Here is a 25,591-nt window from a genome sequence, read left to right on the forward strand (position 1 = left end):
CTTTTCTTTGATAATTCACTGGAAAACTGTTAATAATAAAATTGCATATAAAAGAGACAAAGATGGATAAAGGTGTAAGGGAATAAATTTTCTCTGTAAGTAGCAAACAGCCATGAATCTCTTATTAAATTTTCTAGGCAGGGAGCCTGTCATTCTAAGCATGAGTTCTTATTGTAAGGAAAATTTAGAGCAGTTATGGACTTATTGTTCCAAAGCAGTCAAACAGAGTTGAAATGTTGTATATCCTGATCATATTTTTGAGGGGAGGGGTTCAGGTAAAATAAAAAGCCATTATTGAAATTTTTAAGCATAATAGTTTGTAGCTATAAGCAAGAAACCAAATTTGGTTGATTTGAGAAGAAAATTATTTATTCAGAGGACACTGGGCTAGTGAACCAGCCTTGGGACTATGCAGATAGGAACAACATTCCAAATCATGCTGCAGAACTGGCTCAGTGGAGACATTGCTGTCATTGCTGCTAAGAACTATATCCTGTACTGTTGACATCCCTGGCAATGGACAGCAATGGACTCTGGAAGCTGCCATCAGCTCTGCTATCCCTGCTACCTAAAGAACTTGATTTTTGTGACAGCCACCTCCATTACCATAGATAATTTATTCCTTCTGTGTCTCACCTGACAAAGAGAATGACAGTGCCTTGGTCAGCAAGGGCCTGTCATGGGATTTGGTCGGCTTGGGGTACTTATGACATCCAAATTAATCCATTTTTTTTCCATTCCAGATTTTAGTTTTGTTCTATCATGATCAATGCTTTTACTTTCACATAAGTGATCTCAGTGGGCTGTGAATTCAACTGACATTATAATTTTTAGAAGGCTCCAGGATCAAAGTTTGAGTTTGATTTCCAGTTATCTCAGCCCTGCGGCTGAAAGCGATAAGACATTCTTTTAGCAGTCAGAGAAACTCAGGATTTCACTTCATGCCTCTAGTCAAGGACTTGGGATTTCAGCTTGTCATTCTTTCCCTTTAAGCATTGTAGCACTGTTAGAAATAACGTCCATACCCCACAGTTCTCGAATTCCTCACGCCTGTCATATATTTCCATGGCAGGGGTTATGTGGTACTTCTTTAAGGTGATAATTTGATAATTTGTGCCACGGGCTTTCATTCCCATCTCTTAATACTGACTAGATTTTTCACTGTTTTTATCTCAATGAGGTCAGATATCCAGTTCCATTTTTCTGAGGGACCATTGCCTACAACTGCAATTGGTAGCAATTTATATATTAGTGTTTTTAAGTTAAAGCAACTCTATACTCTGTAAGCAGAAAATTAGTTACTATTGCACAGAATCTTCAGGGCTGCAGAGCTAGGAACAATACCCCAGATCATGTCCCATAAGGATACCCTTGCTGCTGCTGCTAAGACTGGGTGCTGTACTTTGCAAGGCTGACCTTGTAGTAGTAATAATGGACCTCGGATTGGGTCCACTAGAACTAATGCCACCGCCACCCTAGGGATATTATCATGCTCCATCTCTTGTTGTTGCCAGACTAAATTGCTCACATTCTCCTCTTTGCATTCCTGATTCATAATTGAGTGGATGCATTGGACTGGTAGAACTTAGGTCATGGGCTCATGTTTCAGTTGTGAGGCCCACTAAGAAGGTGAGACCCCCAAAATATAGGGAGTAGGTTTTGGTAAATACTATAATAGGTTAGCTCATTCAACACCCTTCCCAACCCTTTTCTAGATAGTCCTTGTTTGGAAACTGGTAGATTCTCAGGCTCTGTTGCCACTGTAGAGTACATACACAAGATTGGGATATAAAGCCAACTCATATGGCTGCATGCAGGGCTATTGAACTGTCTGCAAGCATGGTTGTGAAGGTGACTTTTTTTTTTTTTTTTTTAAGAGTGGCTGTGGGGGGACTTCTGGCATTCAGAACCAAGCGTACTAACCTGTGAGTGGGGTTGTTAGTGGAGTTTCTTAGGACAGATACAGTGTCTCTCACTGTTTTGTCTCTCACTGTTTTGTTCTTAGCTCACTGACTCTGCTTGTGAGCCCCAAGCCTTGTTATTTGTCCCTCTCAGGGATTCTGTGAGCTGGTTAATATTCATCTAGAAATCCCTTTCTGCTAAAACTAGCTTGATTCAGTGCTATTGTTTGCAAGTAAAAGCCCGATTAATAGAAGGTTTAAGGTAGTGGGTGGCCCAAAAGGATGATAAATACCCCCTATGTTAAAATATACATGTAAAGATTGGGGGTGTTGATCTTCACTCAGTATTTATAAGAAAAAAACTAATTAATATACTTAGAGGGTGTGCATGGTTGGTGGTTGTGAGAGCAAAGTATTCTATTAGACTAAATCAGCTTATGAATTTCAGATCTCAAATGCTATCATCGATAGAGATGGGAGTACACATTAGAAGCACTGTAGATGCTGTGGCATTGTGATAATACTAATAAGTAGCATTTGTTGAGTGCTCACCAGGTAATGCCACACGGGTTACTTCATGTAATCCATAGAATAAACTTTAAAGTATTTGCTGTTGTCATCTGTATTCTACAGATAAGGAAATTGAAGGTAGGCTGGTTGAAATACTTTTCTATGGTCACTCAGCTAGGTGGGTAGTAGTGGGGTTTGGACCTGATGTGGATTTCTCATTTATGCCATTAAATAATACTGCCTCTTATCATTGAATGTAGATTTACCTGCTCTGCTCAGAACTGCATAGCATTTTATGAGGAAGGTAAGATGGAAGATGCATATGTAACAAAGAAATCCAGAGAAACAACATGAAGTGCTCCATAGGGGAGTCATGGGCTAGAAGCTAATGAGTCTCCTGGGTGGATCTCTTCTGTATAGGAATTAGGAAAATTTTCCTAAGGCAAGTGAGTTATGCTCATTATGCTTGAAAGCCTTGATACTCCCAAGTATGGTCCATGGACCAGCAGCATTGGCATCTCCTGGGAGCTTGTTAGAAATGACTTTGTTTATGAAAGAATGAAATAGGAATAGCAAATGAAGGAACTTGAGAAGCTTCCTGGATGAAGCCTTGTGTGTTATTGTATAGGAGAGGTTTTGTGTCCTAATGGAAATATTTGTATGTCTAGGCAAGAGTACAATGTAGGCTTCATGTGCACTTAAAGTTTTTTTCCTAATATAGTTTCCTTTTGTTCACTCCTTTTAATTATTTTATATAGAATATATATATATATATATATATTTATATATATATATATTTAAGTGAAAGATACTAACAGATACCAAAGACCTAGCTATGAGTCCAGGTTTCCATTGGACAGCCACATGCAGAAGAATGAAACTGGACCATTTCCTTACACCACACACAAAAATAGACTCCAAATGGTTGAAAGACCTCAATGTGAGACAGGAGTCCATCAAAATCCTAGAGGAGAACACAGGCAGCAACCTCTTCGAACTCAGCCGCAGCAGCTTCTTCCGAGAAACATCGCCAAAGACAAGGGAAGCAAGGGCAAAAATGAACTATTGGGACTTCATCAAGATAAAAAGCTTTTGCACAGCAAAGGAAACAGTCAACAAAACCAAAAGACAACCAACAGATTGGGAGAAGATATTTGCAAATGACATATCAGATAAAGGGCTAGTATCCAAAGTCTATAAAGAACTTATCAAACTCAACAGCCAAAGAACAAAGAATCCAATCAAGAAATGGGCAGAAGACATGAATAGACATTTTTCCAAAGAAGACACCGAAATGGCCAACAGACACATGAAAGAGTGCTCGACATCACTCGGCATCAGGGAAATCCAAATCAAAACCTCAGTGAGATACCACCTCACACCAGTCAGAATGGCTAAAATTAACAAGTCAGGAAACGACAGATGTTGGTGAGAATGTGGAGAAAGGGGAACCCTCCCACACTGTTGGTGGGAATTCAAGCTTGGGCAGCCACTCTGAAAAACAGTATGGAGGTTCTTCAAAAAGTTGAAAATAGAGCTACCGTACAACCCAGCAATTGCACTACTGGGTATTTACCCCAAAGACACAAATGTAGTGATCCGAAGGGGCACATGCATCCCAATGTTCACAGCAGCAATGTCCACAATAGCCAAACTATGGAAAGAGCCAAGATGTCCATTGACAAAAGAATGGATAAAGAAGATGTGGTATATATATACAATGGAATATTATGCAGCCATCAAAAGAATGAAATCTTGCCATTTCCAATGACATGGATGGAACTGGAGGGTATTATGCTGAGCAAAATAAGTCAATCAGAGAAAGACGTGTATCATATGACCTCACTGATATGAGGAATTCTTAATCTCAGGAAACAAACTGAGGGTTACTGGAATGGTGGGGGGTGGGAGGGATGGGTTGGCTGGGTGATGGACACTGGTGAGGGTAAGTACTATGGTGAACGCTGTGAATTGTGTAAGACTGTTGAATCACAGACCTGTACCCCTGAAACAAATAATGCATTATGTTAATAAAATAAACATTAATAACCTGAAAAAAAATGAGTCCAGGTTTCCTCACTCTTGTCTCTTTATTAAAGAGCTTTTCCTTTATTCTTCCGAGTTTTGATATTCCAAGTGGTATTATAGAGCTTGCAAGACACATGGTACCTAAGAGATAGTTCAATCATAGCCATCACTGACTCGAAACAATATCTTACCTTCTTTGTTCTTCTTTGTCAAGACTCCAGGTATGCGCTTTCCTTGCAAAGATCCCTTAAATTTTCATTTTAGGAGGCACTTGCTGTCACAGATGCAGTTGTGAGAAAAAACCCTGTAAGGTTTTCCTCCTAGAACCAAAAAGCTTTCTGCAGTCCAGGTGGCTTTCATAGCCCTAACCAGGTGTCTGTCCAGACCCAATAAGTCTTGACCCACATGCTCTTGGGAAAGGACTAAGACTATTTCACCAAAGAACAAGTGCTGAATGAATGGAAGTTTCCAACTGTGTCTCCAGAAAGAGTGTTTAATGAAAACTGATGTCTCTAAATGGTTTATTTTCCTAATTGTTCTTAAGGCTATATCTTACTAATGTACACTTCTGATCTGCTAAGTATCAAAGAAGACATTTAAAATGATAAAGCCTTTACCACTTATGAGGACACTACCCTCATTTTCATTTTCTCATTTATTCTGTTAAATTTTTTGGAATGTGGTGTGCCTGGGTGGCTCAGTCAGTTAAGCATCTGCCTTTGGCTGAGGTCATAATCCCAGGGTCCTGGGATCAAGCCCCACTTTGGGGTTCCCTGCTCAGCAGGAAGTCTGCTTCTCCCTCTGCCCTTCCCCCTGCTCATGCATCCTTTCTCTCTCTCATTCTTCCTCTCAAATAAGGAAAATCTTTAACAAAAAAATAGTTTGGAATGATTTATCAAGATTCATTTTTAATTACCTATTATTATCCTCTTTTTCTCAAATCGGTGGAGGATATCTACAACCCTTTACTTTTGAATAGACATGGTTGAGAAGGTTTCTCCAGTCTCGTATCTGAAAAATAAAACAGAAAGTTCATACTGAGCTTAATTGAACCATGTCATACTGACCCTTCCAGGATCTCACTCCTGCTTCTCCCTCAGCCCCATCTCTCATCCCTTTTTTCCTCACACCCATTCTCAGCCATACTGAACTAGATTTCCCTAACACTCCATGTTGTTTTAGAGCTCTTTCTCTCACCTATTTTTCTTCACAAAATGCCAGTCTCCCCATTGTTCACATTTTGAATGCCTTCTCATTTTCAAAGATGCAGCCCATTTTCTTACAGAATGGAGCCTTCTTAATATCCCTTTAGAAAACTGACTTTGGTGTTTACCCTGTACCCAAAATGCCCGTGAAACAATTTTTACATGGATAATGAGTAAATTGTGACAAAGAATGAAACAATGAACCAAGAAGATTTCTTAACTCTTAAACCAGTGATGCAGGACCAGAAAATCTCAGGCAAGAATTTTTTTCTTTTGCATATATTTATGTCCTATTTGTGTACTGAAAATTCTGTGGTGAGGAATCCATGACCTACTCATCTTTATACATCCAGTGTACACTTCCAGTGACAATTTTTTTTTAAAGATTTTATTTATTTATTTGAGAGAGAATGAGAGAGAGAGCACATGAGAGGGGGGAGGGTCAGAGGGAGGAGCAGACTCCCTGCTGAGCAGGGAGCCCCATGCGGGACTCAATCCCGGGACTCCAGGATCATGACCTGAGCCGAAGGCAGTCGCTTAACCAACTGAGCCACCCAGGCGCCCTCCAGTGACAATTTTTATCATTGCTTGATGATGCTATTTTTAGAGGTTAAATGATCAAATAATGATTTCATTGAAAAATTACTTCATTGGCTTGGTACATTCATCATGACCTTAGATTTCTGAACAACACTGCCTTTATTGGGTATATGAGAAGATTTATTTTTATATAAAGTTTCTTTATAAATTTTCTTCAAATGTCAGGACTAAAAGCAGAGGCACATTTGCTCCTGAATTCTTCTCCTCTATTCTTCACTGATGATCAATTTAGAATGTGTCTGTTCAGGCAAGAATAAACAGAGCAAATGATCTCTTTTTCCCATATGAGCTCTTGAATTTCACTTTTCTGTAGAATGAAAACTGCTTCTTGCCATTAGAGGATTTTTTATACTGTCATCTTAAAAATGGATTTTCTTTTATTAAACCAATAACCTTTGTTTTCACTTACGCGAAACTTTGAGATCAGCTTCCACAGATTGTGTTTTGTGTTGAGTGCTGTCAGTGGAAGGATGTCATTTGTCATGCCTTAGACTGAGTAGTACCTTTTCCTTTTTAAAACAAATAAGAAAAATCAGCTCCTCTCTACCCAGATAAGAGAAATACACTTGGGACACTTATTTTTGTCTGTGATTTTCTGGTCTTGCATCACTGGTTTGAGAGTTAAAGAATCTTCTTGGTTCTTTCCTTATTATTTCATAGCTCTGTCACTACTTACTCAATATCCATGTAAATATTGTTTTATGGACATTGTGGGAACTGAGCAAAATTGTAAAGTTCTGTCTGTGGTATTATTTTCTCTTTTCTGTGTTTTCCTTCCTTCTGACCTTGATCAAGTACTTAGTATCCTTATACCCTTATTACTCAGTTTTCTCCACAAACTGCCTGCCTTCTTGGGCCACCATCCCAAAGACAAAACCATTTTCCTTTCTTCTCCAACTAAAATGCTCACCAGTTGACTGTCAAATAGAAAATCTATCTGATTAACTTCCTCCCTCCAGGGAGCTACTGGTCATTAATGGCCCAATGTCTTAATCTTCCAGAGTGAAAATGAATATTGTAGAACAGGTAAGAACTTATGACAAATTCATTTATCAAGCAAGTGACTGTGATTGAGGTATTTCAGCAGTCATGAGGTGGGAGCCTGAGAAGTTGCATATCTAGGAGGGATGCGTGCCTACCTCTCCTATTTGTTAAGACTGCTATGGTGCTGGTGGAAGCAGCCTAAGGATTTCCAGGTCTAAATTGTGCATTTTTGTTCTCTCATGAAGGAATCTAAATGCTGTTCTGTCATGGTAACAGCACTGTGCTTTGTATATAATATCATAGAAATTAAAGGTATTTTGTTTTTTTAAAAAAAATTACTGGTGGAACATAAAGAACAACAGCAATGTGAATATTAACCTGTCATTGGTTTGTGGATACCATTATTGTACATTCTAAATTTTGGTGAAATCGCTCATCAGATTATTGAAAAATGTGTGTATTAAAAGATCTGTGATACAGATCATACATTCAAAATAGTTTACTTCAGATTCTCTGGAAACAAATCACTAGAGTAGACAATGTGCTTAGTCATCAAAGTATTTCTTACGTTATAGATGTGACTGATAAATATAGAAGAAAATTGAAGATTTGAAGTGTAAAGAGAAAGTATAAAAACAGACAGCAGATGTCACTGTTGCTTTTCCATTACCTTAACCTCATGTTTTGGGTTTTGTTCCTAGTTAATGACATTTTTCATTTTATTCGAGAGCTCTAATAGGTTAAGCAAGTTCACATATGCTAAACTTCTGTTTTGAATTTTATACTTATTAAGGTTATGACTAAATCTTGCATGTATAGCTTATAAAGAAGATACTTAATTACATTTTATATGCCTAGGTTCATTAATTCAATATTATAAGTTGATAAAATAACATATAATTATCTCTGATTCAGATGAGGTATTATTTACCTTGAAGATAAACTTGTCCTGATTTTATTTCAAAAGACCAATCATGTCATTTGTTCTCTTCATGTACTCAAGCAGAAATGCAGCAAGAAATAGTGATAGTACAATTAAAATCTCTGAAGATTTTTTTTCCCACAAAATCTAATCGTATTGTCATCTGTTATTCAGAAAGTTGAAGCTTTACCATTATATTCTTGAGCATGTTGAGCATTTTTTCTTAATCTATAAAATAAGGAACTTGGATAAACTATTCCTAATGTGCTTTCCATTGATAAAATTCTACGATTCAATAGGAAGCACTGAAATAAGATACTCAGAGAATATTACTTTTTATTTCTCTTACAAAAATCTTATCAGGAGGGGAGCCTGGATGGCTCAGGGTTAGGCGTCTGCTTTTGGCTCAGGTCATGATCCCAGGGTCCTGGGAATGAGCCCTGCATTGGGGCTGCCTGCTCAGTGGGGAGTCTGCTTCTCACCCTTCCTCTACCTCTGCCCCTCTCCCCCTACTCGTGTTCTCTCTCTCTCTGTCTGTCTCAAATAAATAAATAAAATCCTAAAAAATAATCTTATCAGGAGATAATTTTGGTAGCATTTATGATTTGTATATGTGTTGCATGTTTTCATAAAAATGCATCATATTACTATTTTCTAGAACTGAAATGAAAGCATATATTGAGCATGTATTGGGAAATGAAGATTTTTATAATCCTAGAACAGTAATGAAAATGTGATTCATGTATAGAATCTGCTGTAATTGATTAGCAATTCAAGGAATTTAATGACAATCTAAGAATTTGGGAATAAACCTGTGAATGTGTATATGATTAGACGGGAACTGTTAGAATAGATGATAAAGAACAATTTATATTTTGGAATTTATCTTGATTATTTATTGAAAATATGATTAATGACAGTGGTGACACAAAGCCTTGAAAGGAAGGAGATGTGCTGTTGGAACACTCTTCTTAGTTCTAATGTTCTTAGTTCAAACTGGTACCATAGTCAAATTAATTATAAGGCATATATTCAGAACTTCTGGAATAAATAATTTTCATCATGGATGAATTGAAATATGGTTTTCGGTGCCTAGTTCTTCATGTATTATTTAACTCAGCAAGTGTTCTGAAGAAGAATTTAGAAATTGGGTACTTTATTCACTGGTAGGAACTTAGATGCTTAGGAAAACATTATTTCTGTAGCCTGTTCCAGGATAGTATATTTTGAACACATTGCGTCTCCAGTATTGACCTTGGTTTGAAACTTGGCCTTGCCACTTTTAATCTGTGTTACCTTGGTCCAGAAATTTAGCCTCTCATAAATACAGTTTCCTTATAAAGAGAGAATAATGCTGCTTACATTTCTCAGGGTTGTTGTGAAGATTAGAGTTGATGCATTTGAAGTACTCAACACCAATATATGTGTAAGGTGTACATAAATTATTCATACATATATATCACCGGAATCACTAATAGCAAATGTTTCTCAATGGCTGGTTGAGTACAAGGCTTTGTATTGCTTCTGGGAACATAAAAGTGTAGGATTTGTGGTCTCCACACTCAGAAATAATACTGAAGTAATGTATTTACTAATTGGCACAGTAATACTTTACCTGAATCTTTAACAATTATTTTAAAATTTGTATTAGAGTTGAATTTCAAAGCCTTAGTTTTTTTTTCTCCCCTCCCCTCCCCCCTCTTTTCCCTCTCCTCTTCCCTCCCCTCCCCTCCCCCCAATCCCTCTCCCTTCCCCTCCTCTCCCCTCCCCTCTCCCCTCTCTTCTCCTCTCCTCTCCCCTCTCCTCTCCTCTCCCCCCCTCCCGTCCCCTCCCCTTCCCTTCCCTTTCCTTCCCTTCCCTTCCCTCCCCTCTTCTCTCTTCTCCTCTCCTCTTCTCTTCTTTCTCCAAAGGCTTATTAACTCTCCCTTAGTGGTAACTCGCTGACTGTCCCTACTGTTTTACCAACAGGCTAATGGAGTTGAACTACCAGTTTTACTGTTCCACTCACTTTTCATCTTTAGGCATAGACAGTAGACATTCAGATGTTGGAGGTTATGATGGGATTTCAGAGTTAACCTGGTTGGGGTGTGAAGTAAGTGGATTATGAGGGTTCCCCTCATGAAAACCAAGGTAGAAGGTGAACTGTACACTTGGTACCTTTTGGCATGGTTTGTTTACATCTTTTATTTATATAAAAAGATAGCTTTATGACATGGAAATCAATAGTCATAAGTTGAGAATATGGATGTCAGCTATGAGACTTTACAGTCAGTGGGTAGTTTCCTCATCAGTCCTGTGGCATCCCATCTTTGTTCTCTGGGCCCCAGTACTTAGAGAATTACAGATGATTGATTGATTGATTGATGATTGATTTTTTTTAAAGATTTTATTTATTTGACAGAGAGAGACACAGTGAGAGAGGGAACACAAGCAAGGGAGAGGGAGAAGCAGGCTTTCTGTGGAGCAGGGAGCCTGATGCGGGGCTCGATCCCAGGACCCTGAGATCATGACCTGAGCCGAAGGCAGACGCTTAATGGCTGAGCCACCCAGGCGCCCCCAGATGATTTATTTTTAGTTACTTTCTCTGCCTCCTAGCTGCTTTCACAATTTTAGCTAATATGCTCTCTGCTAACCTCTTAGAATTCAGAAATGAAATGATCACATATCCATGTGTACTTTGTTGTCTATAATACATTTTTACTAGTACAAATAACTTCCTGAACAATAATCCATGATCTTAATATTTTTGTAACAGTCCTAAACTGGAGGTGAAGTCATTATCAATAATGAGTGTTTGTGAGATAGGGGACAGCTGACATATGTGAATATTCCTCCAAATCACTCCCTACTACAATATTCATGTTTCCAATACATTTACTGAGCTTTTACAATTGTACTAAACACTGATTTAAGTGATTTACATATAACAATGTATATATGTTTTATGACAATCTAGGTGTATGCTACTATTATTCTTATTTGGGGGATGAGAAAACTAAGGCACAGAGAGTGCCTTTAGCTAGTCCCATCTGTTGTCCCAGGTCTCACAGCTAGGAAGTGGTAGAGTTGGGTTCTCTAAACATAATATAACAATGTGGTCCCTGCCTTCAAGGCTAACAATTCACACTTGAGAGACAGCTTGTTCTGACACACTGTACCCCCGCCATCTTCTGGGTACAGAGTCCACACTCATGGCATTTATGCTGCCAGTCTTTTAGAAAGGTTTGGCTTTGTTATTTAAAATTGCTCGAAGAAAGTGGGATGGAAAAGATGACTTCCACGGGAGGCTTTCAGAGCCAGAGAATTTTTTTCCTCAATGCATAGTTGTGGATGGGGCTTGTGGATCAGGAAGCACCTTTGAGCAACTTGTAATGATGATACAATAACCCCAGTATGATTCCATATTTTGGATTAATGCTTTTCTTATAATCTAACTTCAGGTTGGAAAATGAATTGACACTGTCAAGCATTATAGGTTCTACGTTGAAGACTAGGAAACTAAAAGTCAGACAGGATTCTCTTCCTGGTTCAAGTTTCTTACTTAATTCAATGTATGTGTGTAATAAGTACTGTGTGTAATCTGTAGTATTATCTGCCTTTAACTAAAGTCCTCAAGCAACTAAAGTCCTCTCCTGTTTTTCTGCAACACCTTGGAGTGATTCTGGTCACCTCATTGAATATTGTGAAATATAAGATTAAACTGTTCTGACCATTATATGAAAGTATTTTTAAGATGATGTGCAAGTCCCATCTAAAAATATGTAAATTCTCTTAGAGACTAGAAATATTTTTTAGTTATTTAAAATCACATTATGTTTGGACCATATATCAGTTTGGAATAAATTGATTTATCGAACAGCTTGTTTTGGCACAGTGGTGACTACAAGTACATTAGTTATCTTTGGAGGAAAAATGATTTCTATAGGTCATAAGTTAGGTCAGTTAGTCATCATAGATTTACTACGTGCCTGATGCTATTTCCTTAGATTTGATCTGGCTTTTCTCTTGTACATTTGAAGCTTATTTAGGAGTGTGTCAGAACAAGCTGTCTCTCGAGTGTGAATTGTTAGCCTTGAAGGCAGGGACCACATTGTTATATTATGTTTAGAGAAGGGCATAGGAGAGCGCTGCCCAGATAATAAAATATGGTGATGAGCTCAAGTGGGTGACCTGGCTCATTGGTCTGGACAACATGGGCAGAGAGCACAGGCCTTCTTTCTCAGGGATTTTTCCTTGACAGCCTCTCTGAAGCTACTCTTCACTTTGATATGAAGTCTTACTTTATTTTACTTTAAAAAGAAAGTCTGTAACATAACTTGTCTACTTTTGTTTTGTAAGCATTCAGTTTTAAAAGTGGATTCCCAATGGCTCTTTGATGCTCATTCAGAATCCAGCCTGGGTTAGGGTTGCTGTAGATCTTAAGGCCAGGGGGTTGATAAAAACAATAGACTTGAAAAGGTAGTTAAGTTTGTAATTGAGTTTGATGTCAATTTGGGTTTGTAATGTTAGCAGTCTGGGGAATGCCTGGTTCTCCTCCACTTGGAAACGTTTGTATCATTAAAGGGATCCAGAGGAGCTGGGAAGCTGCAATCAGGAAGGCTTATGCTTCTTATTAAAAATGGACTTTCCTAATAATGGTATGCTGAAGCCTTATAAAACAGCTGTTTTGGTGCTTTTACTGGACTTGTTTAAGCCTGTATTGCTCAATGCCAATATAACAGGAATAAGAAACTATGTTCTGACAGTAAAACATCCATTTGAGAAAGATGGTAAGTTTATTGAGAACATTTCAGGGTTGAAGCATATTTGTAACTGTGAGATATGGCCTCAGTTATTAATCATCATGAGAAACTGAATAGAACTGACTCTGATATGCTAGATTAATGGCGCTTGATTTTACTACCCCAAGCTGAAATCATCCTCTACGAAAAGAGATTTGCTATCTTTTCAGTAATTCAACCCTACCTATGTTATAGCCCCAGAAGTCTAGCTTTAATTACTGCTGATTTCATTTTACCTTCTAGCGATGTCATTTTGAAATGTGGGGAGAGGATGCAAATCATTTCAAATTTGATACTTTGCACTAGTCAACCCAGAACTGTGGGGTTAAGAAGGCTGTGACTCTTTTGAGAGCAGTAGGAAACAGAGGAGGAAAGGTGTCATTTTTTGAGCACTTACTGTGTTTTAGGAATATTAGCCACATGTGCGTATTATTCCCATTTTACAGATGACGAATCTGAGACCTAGAGCGGTTAAATGCTTTGCCAACAGCTGCCCCACTTATAAGAAGTCAACCAGGATCCAAACCATCTTGAATGAATTTCAAGTCCATATGCTTCTGACTCTGCTATAGAGGTCCCCCCTCTGAGTTTTGCACATAGTTAAATCTCCACAGCAGTTTTTTCCTCATATGGCACTTACACTGGTTTTATAGTTATGTCAAATTTTGTGTTATCTCGTTTGTCTATATTCTTATTAACAGATAGGGTCATATCTTTGTATTTTCTACACAACTGGCATAATGCCTTTTGCACATGGTAGATGCTTTATGAATTTTTATTGAATAAAATTGTTAAATAATCTGACATTGTTTCCTACTTGATGTAGATCTAGGGTTCAATTCTTTCCCCAAATAGTGCTAGTGGTTGGTAATTAAAATGTGAAATCTCATTTGCAATATTATAATTTCCTTTCTATCAGCAGTTTCCTTTTTTAAACAGAAAACAACAGCATATAAATAGGAATTTCTTCTTCTTAAAGGGTAGGACAAATATTCAGAGGGGATACAAATAAATAAACTGAAATCCCTGCCCTTTGGGAGTTCACAGCCAAGTGACAGTGATGGGAGACATTCATGATATTTATAATATAGGGTAGAATGTTTTAATGCCTTAAGAAAATATTCAAGTAGAGTTGTAAAAGTTTAAAGGAGAGGTGATTTTTAAAAATCAATTTAATCTGACTGGAGTGTAAGCCATGTTAAACATAGTGAAAAGGTGAGACAGGAGAGGGTTTTGGGGAGAGGGCTTGGAGAGCTTTCTGTTAGATGCTATTTAAGTTCCTTTTAAATAATTTTATGATCCTATAATCCTTGGATGCCATGACAAGGCACTTGTGTTTTATTAATAAGCAGTTGTAAGTCTCAAAATTATTTTGAATTGTGAAATTTTATCTTCTTTTGATATTCTTACAGGTGTCATGGAGTAACACAATTAGAACTGCACTTTGTAAGCATCGATTTGAGAAGATTGTTTTGGCAATATGTAGCTTTGAATGAAGTGGAAAAGGACAGAAGGTTAGAAGTTAGGAAGCCATTGCAGTAGTATAGATTAGAAGGTGGCATAGATTATACTATTAGAGAATAATACAGATGAGAAAAAATAGTATAGATTAGAAACAGACTTGAACTCTGATGACATCAATGGAAATAAAGAATGTGACAAATTTAAGAATTTTAGAATTATATTTCATAGGGCTTGGTATTTTGGTTGAATACGCCCACATATACATATGTATATATATGTGTGTTGCAAAGAGAGAGTTTAAGGATAATTTTAGCATTTGGAAGCCGGAGGATTATAAGAAGGTTAAGAACATAATAGAATCAGAGGAATCAGTTGGTGAAGTCTATTTAAGGAAGAGGAGAAAAATGAATGCCTTTTTGGTTGTGTTGAGTTACTGGCAAGGAATTCAGGGCAATCTATTAGGTTAGAAATTGGGATTGAAATGAAAAGGCTGGTATTATTTCTATACTTGGAAAGCCTTGGCGAGGAAGGTTTAGGACAAACTACAAAAGGGAACATTATTTAATTTTCAATATCTATTAATCATCGATCCTGAATGACTATAATTAATAGACATACTCTAATAATAAACAGATATGCAGATGCAGAAACATATACACTCATACAAATATTCCTGCAAAGATAGCTGATAATAGTTACCACGATAAATTTAGAGTGTCGATCTGTAGTATTAGTAAAGAATGAGACATTTAACTTTAGAATTAATTTGTATAAAATGACCCCGGGAGGTTCCATTACAGTGCTTCTTTTATTTAAATTCCAAGACCCCTCATCAGACCCTTTTGGCTGCTTATTTTCTTATTGTTAATAATAATCTCTTATAAGATGATGCAGCTAGAACAGGATTTGTGCTACCTTGAGGCCATTTTTATCAAATGGTGCTTAAAGGGAGCAGATTGATCTTCTAGAGGTTAGGTTTCACTTTATTAGTTGATGTCTAGTAGCTCCAGAATTTGCTTAAGTTAGATGGGGCACAGTTGTTAGGTCACTAATTCTCCAGCTATATTTGACTTCCATTAGTCAATGGAAACTATCCAGTTTCTATGGTATGTTTTCAAAATTACCGACCCGCCCCCCCCTTTCTCACTTCTTTCCCTTTTTTTTTGAAAATATATTTATTAAATGCCTGTTCCATCCCAAACATTATACTGAATGGTAGGAATGGACTGATGAATAAGTTCCTGTTTTTAGGGACCTCATAGTCTAGTACAGTGGAATCATAAGTGTTCTGATAGAGGAGCACAGAAAAGGGAACTAAATCAGACCTGGAAGTGGAGGGATAAATTAGAAATGATTTTCTGGAAATGGTGACATCTGGGCAGTGTTTTGAAGATAAGTAGGAAGTAGCTATAAAAAAAGAGTGTTGTGGGATGGGAGAGTCCATTTTTGGAAGAGATTTAAAGACACATTCAGAGATTTACAAATAGTCTGTATAGCTGGAGAGAGGGTCATATTTAGGGAATTCTTAAAGATGTAGTGAGAAAAGTAGGCAGGAGTAAATAATTATGAGTCTTGGGTTCAGAGGACTTTCAACCACTTCCTGAAAGCTATAGGGACCATTGTAGGATTTTATGCAAGGGATTAACTTGATAAAATTTGTATTTTAGGAAGATTATTTTGGTACAGGAATGGAAAATAGATTTGAAGAAGGTAAGATTGAAGAAGGGCAGTCTGTTAGAGGCCACTGCTGAAATCTTGGAAAGAAGATGAAAGCCTAAACTAAGGTGGCTGATAAATTAAGAGGAAAAGAGATTCAAGAATAATTAATAAGGCAGACCATTTGAGACTTGGACCCTGACTGATGAAGTAAGTGCCAGAAAGGGATAAACTCTCAATATTTGGTTTGGATATTTGAATCCTTAATGTGGTCGTTCAGTGAGGTTACAGAAGTGAGATCTGATTTTGGGAAATAGATATTTCAGTCTTTGGCATGTGGAAGTTGAGATTCTCATTGGTTATCCAAGAAGAAATGTCTATTAGGCAACTCAGTTGAATGTTTTGAGCAAGAGATAGACTAGAGCTATCCTGTAAAGCTGATGTCATAGGCATGGGTGCTGAGCCCCAAGGGTCATGGGGTGAGGATTGAGGTCAGAGCTCTTGGGAGGACATTAAATTGATAATCAGAGGAAGACATAAAGGAGAAAAATAAGCAGAAGTAAGAGGTAGGAAAAAAAGCCAGAGAGGAGCAATGCAATGGAAATAGAAGGAGGAAATGTCATCAGTGTCAACCTGCAAACAGGTATACTAAGAACTACAGAAAACTTTTTGTTATATTTGGCATAAAGATATAATCAGTGACTTTTGAACTGAGCAATTTCAGTAAAGCAGTATGAGCAGGGCTGAGTTTGGACAGAGTCATGTCCAGTTATGAGGGGAACAGCTGAGTTAGGAATGAAAAGTGAAATAGTAAGATGAGAACAGATCAAAAGTCCTGGTAGCAAAACCAGGTGGGGGGCGAAAATGAGCAGCAACTGATCCTGACAGGAGCAGGGAGGGAACAAACATGAAGCTCATGTAGATTCTGTTGGAATACGATATGTTTTAGCTGGCATGGCTGTAGTTAGGATACCTTTGAGGCATTATGCAACTTTTTTTTTTTTTTTAAAGATTTTTATTTATTTATTTGACAGAGAGAGAGAGCACAAGCAGGGGGAGCATCAGAGGAAGATGGAGAAGCAGGCTCTCTGCTGAGCAGGGATCCCGATGCAGGGCTCGATCCCAGGACCCTGGGATCATGACCTGAGCCGAAGGCAGATGCTTAACTGACTGAGCCATCCAGGCGCCCTCATTGTGCAACGTCTGACACCACATTTCTGAGACAAGTTTTCTCTGACCAACCATTTCACATCCAGAGGGCAAATCAGAAATCCTGACCAGTTGCATGCAGCTTCTCATCTAGCATTAAACAGCTGAGAACTGTTCCAACACAATGAGGCAAACTGTCTGTGGAAAGAAGAGTCTTTTATCATATACTACATAGGCCTAGAAATCAATAAGTGCTTGACAGTCTGGAAAGCATCCTTTTGATGATGGATCCAATGCCACTGGAAGTACTTAAATGCCTCAGCAATGTTTGTCTTTTGTCAAAGAAAAATGTGGTTGTAAACTGGATACACTGCTCTTAACTTTGTTTTCAGGGTAGGCATGCCAAGGTTATCATGTACTACATTTTAAGGGCTAAATATCCAGCTACATTGGTGAGATAGCTAAGGAAGGTATTCCTGGAAATTCTAATTTGCTGAGGGAAGGACAGGAGACAGAGCTGCTGTGCATGGATGTCTAGCTTGGCTGGCTGTTCTCTGATCAAGTAGCTTGGGAGCAAAGGCAAGCAGCTGACTGACTCCATTCCTGATTCACACTTGAGTCTGCTTCCCACCTACTTACTCCCCATAGTCACCTATTTTCTCTGGTTATTGATTTTCAGCTTTGCTCTAGACTATAACCCTAGATCTTCCGCCACCAGACTTACTGTGCTTACCAGTGAATTACTAGTAGCTGACTCTCGCTCACCTTCTAGGATCATATCATGTCTTATAAAGTATACTCACTTGGGCAGAAATACACCTTATTAAAACAGACTTGAGTAAACGTTTTCACCTACTTTCATCACCATAATGTTGATTGTAAGGATCTCGAGGTTCTTATCAGTCCAGGTGTCTGTCTATAACAATATGACGAGATCTCTAATTCAGAACTTTAATAAGCAATGAAAGAATTTGTGGACAACGCCTAATTCTGCAGTCTGGAAGGATAACTATTTCAGTTCATGCAGTTCAATACTACAAAGTACAAAGTGGGACAATGGTGTTTGATAAAAATGTCCAGTTTTTTTGTAAAAACCCTTTGCCAAAGGGTTGTCTTTGGTTCTTGTCTGGTTTGAATTTTTTTAAATTAATAAATTAATTAATATATTCTAAAGATTTATTTATTTGACAGAGAGAGACACAGGGAGAAAGGGAACACAAGCGGGGGTGGGTGGGAGAGGGAGAAGCAGGCCTCCCACTGAGCAGGGAGCCCCATGTGGGGCTCGATCCCAGGACCTTGGGACCATGACCTGAGCCGAAGGCAGACAGTGACTGAGCCACCCAGGCACCCCACTTTTTTCTTTTTTTTTTAGAGAGGGATGGAGAGAGGGAGAGAGAGGAGTTCATGACCACTAAACCAGCCCTGTAAGAAATATAAAAGGGGGCTCTTTGAGTGGAAAGGAGAGACCAAAAGTGGCAGTATAAATGTAGGAAACACAAAAGCAGTAAAAATGAATATTTCTGTAAAAAATCAGCTAAGGAATTCACAAAAAAGGTATAAAATATAATAACATATACCTAAAATGTGGGGAGGAGAGAAGGTGTTCAAACTTAAATAACCATCTACTTAATATAGACTGCTACATGCAGAGGTTATGTATAAACCTAATGGTAACCATATATCAAAGACCACTAATAAACATGTAAAGAACAAAGAGAGGGAAAGAAATCCAAACATATCACTAAATGAAATCAGCAAAACATGAAAGAGAGAAGGACAAGAAAGGCTAAGAGAAAATTTTCAGAAACAACCACAAAGTAAGTAATAACTTGGCAATAAATACGTATCTATCAATAATTACTTTGAATGTAAATGGACTAAATGCTCCAATCAAAAGAAATAGGCTGACAGAACAGACAAAAAAGCAAGACCCATCCATATGATGCCTACAAAAGACGCATATTATTTATTGATTTTTAGATTTATTTATTTTAGAGAGAGCATGGGTGGGGGGAAGGGCAGAGGGAGAAGGGGAGAGAGAATCTTAAGCAGACTCCTCGCTGAGTGCAGAGCCCAACATAGGGCTCGATCTCAGGATCCTGAGATCACGAGCTGATCCGAAACCAAGAGTCAGATGCTCAACTGACTGCCGCAGGTGCCCTGAGACTCATTTTAGACCTAAGATACCTGCAGATTGAAAGTGAGAGGATAGAGAAATATCTATTATGCAAATAGATGTCAAAAGAAAGCCAGAAGAGCAGTACTTATATTGGACAAAACAGACTTTAAAACAATGAAGGACACTATATAAATATAAGGGGGACAATCCAACAAGAAGATATAACAATTGTAAATATTTATGAACTCAATATAGGAGCACCCAAATACATAGAACAGTTAGTAACAAACATAAAAGAACTAATCAATAATAATACAAAAATAATACAAAATAATACAAAAATAGTAATACAAAAATACTAATCAATAATAATACAAAAATAATACAAAAATGACTTTAACACCCCACTTACATCAATGGGCAGATCATCTAAACAGAAAATCAACAAGGAGACAAGGCTTTGATACACTGGAACAGATGGGTTGAATAAATATATTCAGAACATTCCATCCTAAGACAGCAGAACATTCTCCAGAATAGATCACATATTAGCCCATGAAACCAGCCTCAAGAAACTCAAGAAGATTGAAGTCGTACTATGCATCTTTTCCAACCACAACGCTATGAGCCTAGAAATCAACCACAAGAAAAAATCTGGAAAGACACAAATACGTGGAGGTTAAATAACATGCTACTAAACAATGAATGGGTCAATCAAGGAATCAAAGAAGAAATCAAAAAGTACATGGAAACAAATGAAAATGAAAACACAACCATCCAAAATGTTTGGTATGCAGCAAAAGCTGTTCTAAGAGGGAAGTTTATAGCAATACAGGGCTACCTCAAGAAGCAAGAAAAATATCAAACAAACAACCTAACCTTATATCTAAAGGAGCTAGAAAAAGAACAAACAAAACCTAAACCAGCAAAAGGAAGGAAATAATAAATATTAGAGCAAAAAGAATGATATAGAAACTTAAAAAAATAGAACAGATCAATGAAGCCAGGAGCTGATTCTTTGAAAAAAATCAATAAAATTGATAACCCCTAGCCAGGCTTATAAAGGAAAAAGAGAAAGGACTCAAATAAAAAAAATCACACATGAGAGAGAAGAAATAACCAATACCACAGAAATACAATCATAAGAGAATATTATAAAAAAGCTATATGCCAGCAAATTGGACAACCTAGAACAAATGGATAAATTCCTAGAAACATATAAACTACCAAAAATGAAACAAGAAGGAATAGAAAATTTGAACAGATGGATAATCAGGAATCAAATTGAATCAGTAATCAAAAAACTCCCAAGAAACAATAGTCCAATAGGACCAGATAACTTTCAGGCAAATGCTATCAAACATTTAAAGAAGAGTTAATACCTATTCTTTTCAAACTATTCCAAAAAATAGAAAAGGAAGAAAAACTTCCAAATTATTTCTATGAGGCCAGCATTATTCTGATACCAAAACCCAGATAAAGACACCACAAAAGAAGAACTGCAGGCCAATAACCCTGACGAATACAGATGAAAAAAATCCACAACAAAATATTAGCAAACCGAATTAAAGAATACATTAAAAAAATCACTCACCACTACCAAATGGAATTTATTCCTGGGTTGCAAGAGTAGTTCAATATTTGCAAATCAATTAATGTGCTACATCACATCAATAATAAAAAGAACCAGATGATCATTTCAATAGATGCTAAAAAGCATTTGACAAGTACAACATCTGTTGATGATAAAAACCCTCAACAAAGTAGGTTTAGAGGGAAGATACCTCATCATAATCAAGGCCATCTATGAAAAATCTACAGCTAACATCATCCTTAATGGGGAAAAACAGAGTTTTTCCTGTAAGGTCAGGAACAAGACAAGGATGTCCACAACTTCAATTTAACATAGCACTGGAAGTCCTAGCCACAGCAATCAGACAACACAAAGAAATAAAAGGCATCCAGATCAGTAAGGAAGAAGTAAAACTTTTACTATTTGCAGATAACATGATACTATATATATAGAAAACTCAAAAGACTCCACCAAAAAACTGCTAGAACTGATAAAGGAATTTAAGAAACAAAACAGATGAACATAGGGGAAGGGAAGGAAAAATAAGATGGAAACAGAGAGGGAGACAAACCAGAAGAGGCTCAATCATAGGAAACAAACTGAGGGTTTCTGGAGGAGAGGTGGATGGAGGGATGGGGTAACTGGGTGATGGGCAATAAAGACACTTGATGGAATGAGCACTGGGTGTTATATGCAACTGATGAATCACTAAGTTTTAACTCTGAAACTAATAATATCCTATATGTTAATTAAACTGAATTTAAATAAAGAAAATAAAATAAATGAACTCAGTAAAGTCACAGGATACAAAATCATTATACAGAAATCTGTTGCGGGGTGCCTGGGTGGCTCGGTTGTTAAGCATCTGCCTTTGGCTCAGGTCATGATCCCAGGGTCCTGGGATCAAGCCCCACATAGGGCTCCCTGCTCAGCGGGAAGCCTGCTTCTCCCTCTCCCACTCCCCCTGCTTGTGTTCCCTCTCTTGCTTGTGTCTCTCTCTGTCAAATAAATAAATAAAATCTTTAAAAAAAAGAAATCTGCTGCATTTCTATACACCAATAATGAAGCAGCAGAAAGAGAAATTAAGAAAACAATCCCATTTCTAATCACACCAAAAATAATAAGATACCTAGGAACAAACCTAACCAAAGAGGTGAAAGACCTGTACTCTGAAAACTATAAAACACTGATGAAAGAAATTGAAGACCACATAAAGAAATGTGCTCATGGGTTGCAAGAACAAATATGTTAAAATGTCTATACTACCCAAAGCAATCTATTTTTTTTTTTTAAAGATTTTATTTATTTATTCACAAGAGACAGAGACAGAGAGAGAGAAGCAGAGGGAGAAACAGGCTCCCAAGGAGCAGGGAGCCCGATGTGGGACTCGATCCCAGGACCCCGGGATCATGATCCGAGCCGAAGGCAGACGCCCAACCATCTGAGCCACCCAGGCGCCCTACCCAAAGCAATCTATACATTTAATGCAATCCCTATCAAACTACCAACATTATTCACAGAGCTAGAACAAACAATCCTAAAATCTGTATGGAACCCCCAAAGACCCTGAATAGCCAAAGCAATCTTGAAAAAGAAAAACAAACTAGAGTCATCACAATTCTGTACTTCAAGTTATATTACAAAGCTGTGGTCATCAAAACCGTATGGTACTGGTACAAAAATAGACACATAGAACAGAATAGAAAACCTGGAAATAAACCTACAACTATATGGTCAATTAATCTTCAACAAAGAACGAAAGAAGATCGAAAAGGACAGTCTCTTAAAAAAAAATGTTTTTTTGGACACCAAACTGGACAACTGGACAGCAACATGCAAAAGAAAGAAAACTGGACAGCAACATGCAAAAGAATGAAACTGGGCCACTTTCTTATACCATACACAAAAGTAAATTCAAAATGGTTTAAAGACCTACATGTGAGACCTGAAACCATAAAAACCCTAGAAGAGAACACAGGCAGTAACTTCTTTGACATTGGTCATAGCAACTTTTTTCCAGATGTCTTTTGAGGCAAGGGAAACAAAAGCAAAAATAAACTATTGGGACTTCATCAAAATAAAAAGCTTTGCATGGTGAAGGAAACAATCAACAAAAATAAAAGACAGCCTATGGATTGGGAGAAGATATTTGCAAATGACATATCCAATAATGTGTTAGTATCCAAATTATAAAGAATTTAGAAAACTGAATACCCCCAAACCAAATAATCCAATTTAACAAATGGGCAGAAGATATGAACAGACATTTCTCCAAAGAACACATCCAGATGGCCAACAGACACATGAAAAGATGCTCATCATCACTTACCACCAGGAAATGCAGATCAAAACCACAGTAAGATACCACCTCACACCTGTCAGAATAGCTACAATCAACATAAGAAACAACAGGTATCAGTGAGGATGTGGAGAAAAAGGTTGGGAATTAGTGGAAATGCAAACTGATGCAGCCACTGTGGAAAATAATATGGAACTTCCTCAAAAAGTTAAAATAGATGTACCGTATGACCCAGTAATTGCCCTACTGGCTATTTACCCAAAGAATACAAAAATGCTAATTCAAAGGGATACATGTACCCCTATATTTATTGCAGCATTATTTATAATAGCCAAATTATGGAAGCAGTCCATGGGTCCATCAATAGATGAATGGATAAAGAAGATGTGGTAAAAATGTATACGATGGAATATTGCTCAGCTATAAAAAAGAATGAAATCCTGCCATTTGGCACATCATGGGTAGAGCTAGAGTATATAATGCTAAGCAAAATAAGTCAGAGAAAGACAAATACCATGTGATTTCACTCATATGTGGAATTTAAGAAACCAAACAAATGAACAAAGGGAAAAAAAAGAGGGAGAGAAAGAAACCGAGAAACAGACTCTTAATTACAGAGAACAAACTGATGGTTACAAGAGAGGAGGTAGGTGGGGGGTTGGGTTAAATAGGTCATGGGGATTAAGGAGTACATTTGTTGTGATGAGCACTGGGTGATGTTTGGAAGTGTTGAATCACTATATTATATACCTGAAACTAATATAGCATTGTATGTTAACTAACTGGAATTAAAAACTTAAAAAAATAAATTAGATTCTATTCAAAAACATCAAAAAAAACCAAACAAAAAAATGTACTACATCTGGAATTCTTGGAAAATATGATAACAATAGAAGGTATGAATGGCAGGTACTTACCCTGAAAAGACCTCTTGAAGGTTAGAAGCTTAGGAAAGGTCAAACTTTGCAAAGATCTTTCAGGAAATGTGGTAAGAGTGTTGAGGTCTGAGCAAAGTAGAAAGGACTTGGGATAGTCCACATGGGTAATATGATAACAGTAGATTAAAGTAGAGGGATAAACAAATTGTTAAGTCACAGTGTCTATTTTAGATTGGTTGGAGTGAATTTGTAAGGCAGTCAACAGTTCATGGCATTGTACGGTAACTGGGCAGTCTGGAAGCAGGACTAGGATAAAAAGGTAAAAGTTTAATTAGGGACAGGGATTGACAAAGCAAGAACAGTGCACATTTAGAGAATGAGGAGTTCTAAATATTATTATTGCAATTTGTCTTGTCTAGCTGAAGATGAATAATTTTTTTGGCCAATCTTAAGTCATGAGATATTCCAAATATACAGAAAAAAAACCCAGAAAAAAATATGTAATTTCTAATCATACTTAATAAATGTTAAAATTTCACATTTTTCCTTTGAATATTTTTCTTTTTTTTTTTTTAAAGATTTTATTTATTTGACAGAGAGAGACACAGTGAGAGAGGGAACACAAGCAGGGGGAGTGGGAGAGGGAGAAGCAGGCTTCCCGCTGAGCAGGGAGCCCGATGCGGGGCTCGATCCCAGGACCCTGGGATCATGACCTGAGCCGAAGGCAGACGCTTAACGACTGAGCCACCCAGGCGCCCCTATTTTTCTCTTTTTTAAAACAGCTAAAACTATAGCTCCTATACTATCTCTCCCCTTTTTTCTCCCTTAAGATTTGAAGTTTGCAGTTCTTATCATATCTGTTCAACTGGGTCAGTGTGTATAATCTCAATGCCATTTTAAAGAAGGAAATTCTTTCACATACTCATTAGCAAGTAATAGATATAAAGAAAGGAGAAAAGAATTGGAATAATCTTTGAGGACAGCAACTAATGCCCGTTTTGTTGCAACGTATTGTGCCTGATTTCAGAGCAAGTATTAAAATGCTTTAATATCCATTTGGCTTAAAAGGCTAAGGGCAGAAAAACAAATGTACCCTTCTGTGGAGGAGTTACACTGGAAGGCAAAGGGAGTTGTTGTCTAGCATGAACTATAAGAGATAATTGTTCATTAGAGAGTGTGAAGTCTGTTGTAAGTACAATCACATTCATTAGCCAGTTCCCCGCTTCCTGTCTGTAATGGGCATTAAAAAATGTTCAATTAGAATGAATTCTGGCTTTAGCACTACAGATCCTTTTCTGGGTTTTTAATATTCTGGCCTTTGGTCTTTTTTCTTTTTGCATTTTCACTGACTAGGTGAAACCTCACAGCAAAATATAAATTATTTCTTAAGTACTATACTCTGAATGTATGACAAGTTCTCATAAAATATAAAGTATATATAGAAACCAAGCAAAAACACATTAAGCATGAAACATTTATATAAAAAGATACCTAAAATATATTTATACTGACTGGCAAATAC

At 37.4% G+C, this 25,591-nt stretch overlaps 1 protein-coding gene across 4 annotated transcripts in view; it reads left to right on the forward strand.

Annotated features, from left to right (window-relative positions):
- The window catches only part of LOC123861542 (uncharacterized), a 1,204,655-nt gene that overhangs the window by 108,495 nt on the left and 1,070,569 nt on the right, over window positions 1-25,591 (forward strand). Inside the window, exons 4-5 of one of the 4 annotated variants that reach the window (XR_010405161.1) lie at window positions 14,344-16,261; window positions 17,086-22,902. The exons of 1 other annotated variant lie outside the window; for it this stretch is intronic. The gene's annotated coding sequence lies outside the window, so the exon portion shown is untranslated. Of the gene's footprint in view, window positions 1-3,169; window positions 5,127-14,343; window positions 16,262-17,085; window positions 22,903-25,591 lie in introns of those variants that run through there. 2 more of the 4 variants (XR_010405160.1, XR_010405148.1) reach the window with 2 other exon arrangements.

The sequence above is a fragment of the Mirounga angustirostris genome, unplaced genomic scaffold (genome assembly GCF_029215605.1).
Source record: "Mirounga angustirostris isolate CCGP_5_RB_7025 unplaced genomic scaffold, mMirAng1.0.hap1 SCAF_9, whole genome shotgun sequence".
NCBI lineage: Eukaryota > Metazoa > Chordata > Mammalia > Carnivora > Phocidae > Mirounga > Mirounga angustirostris.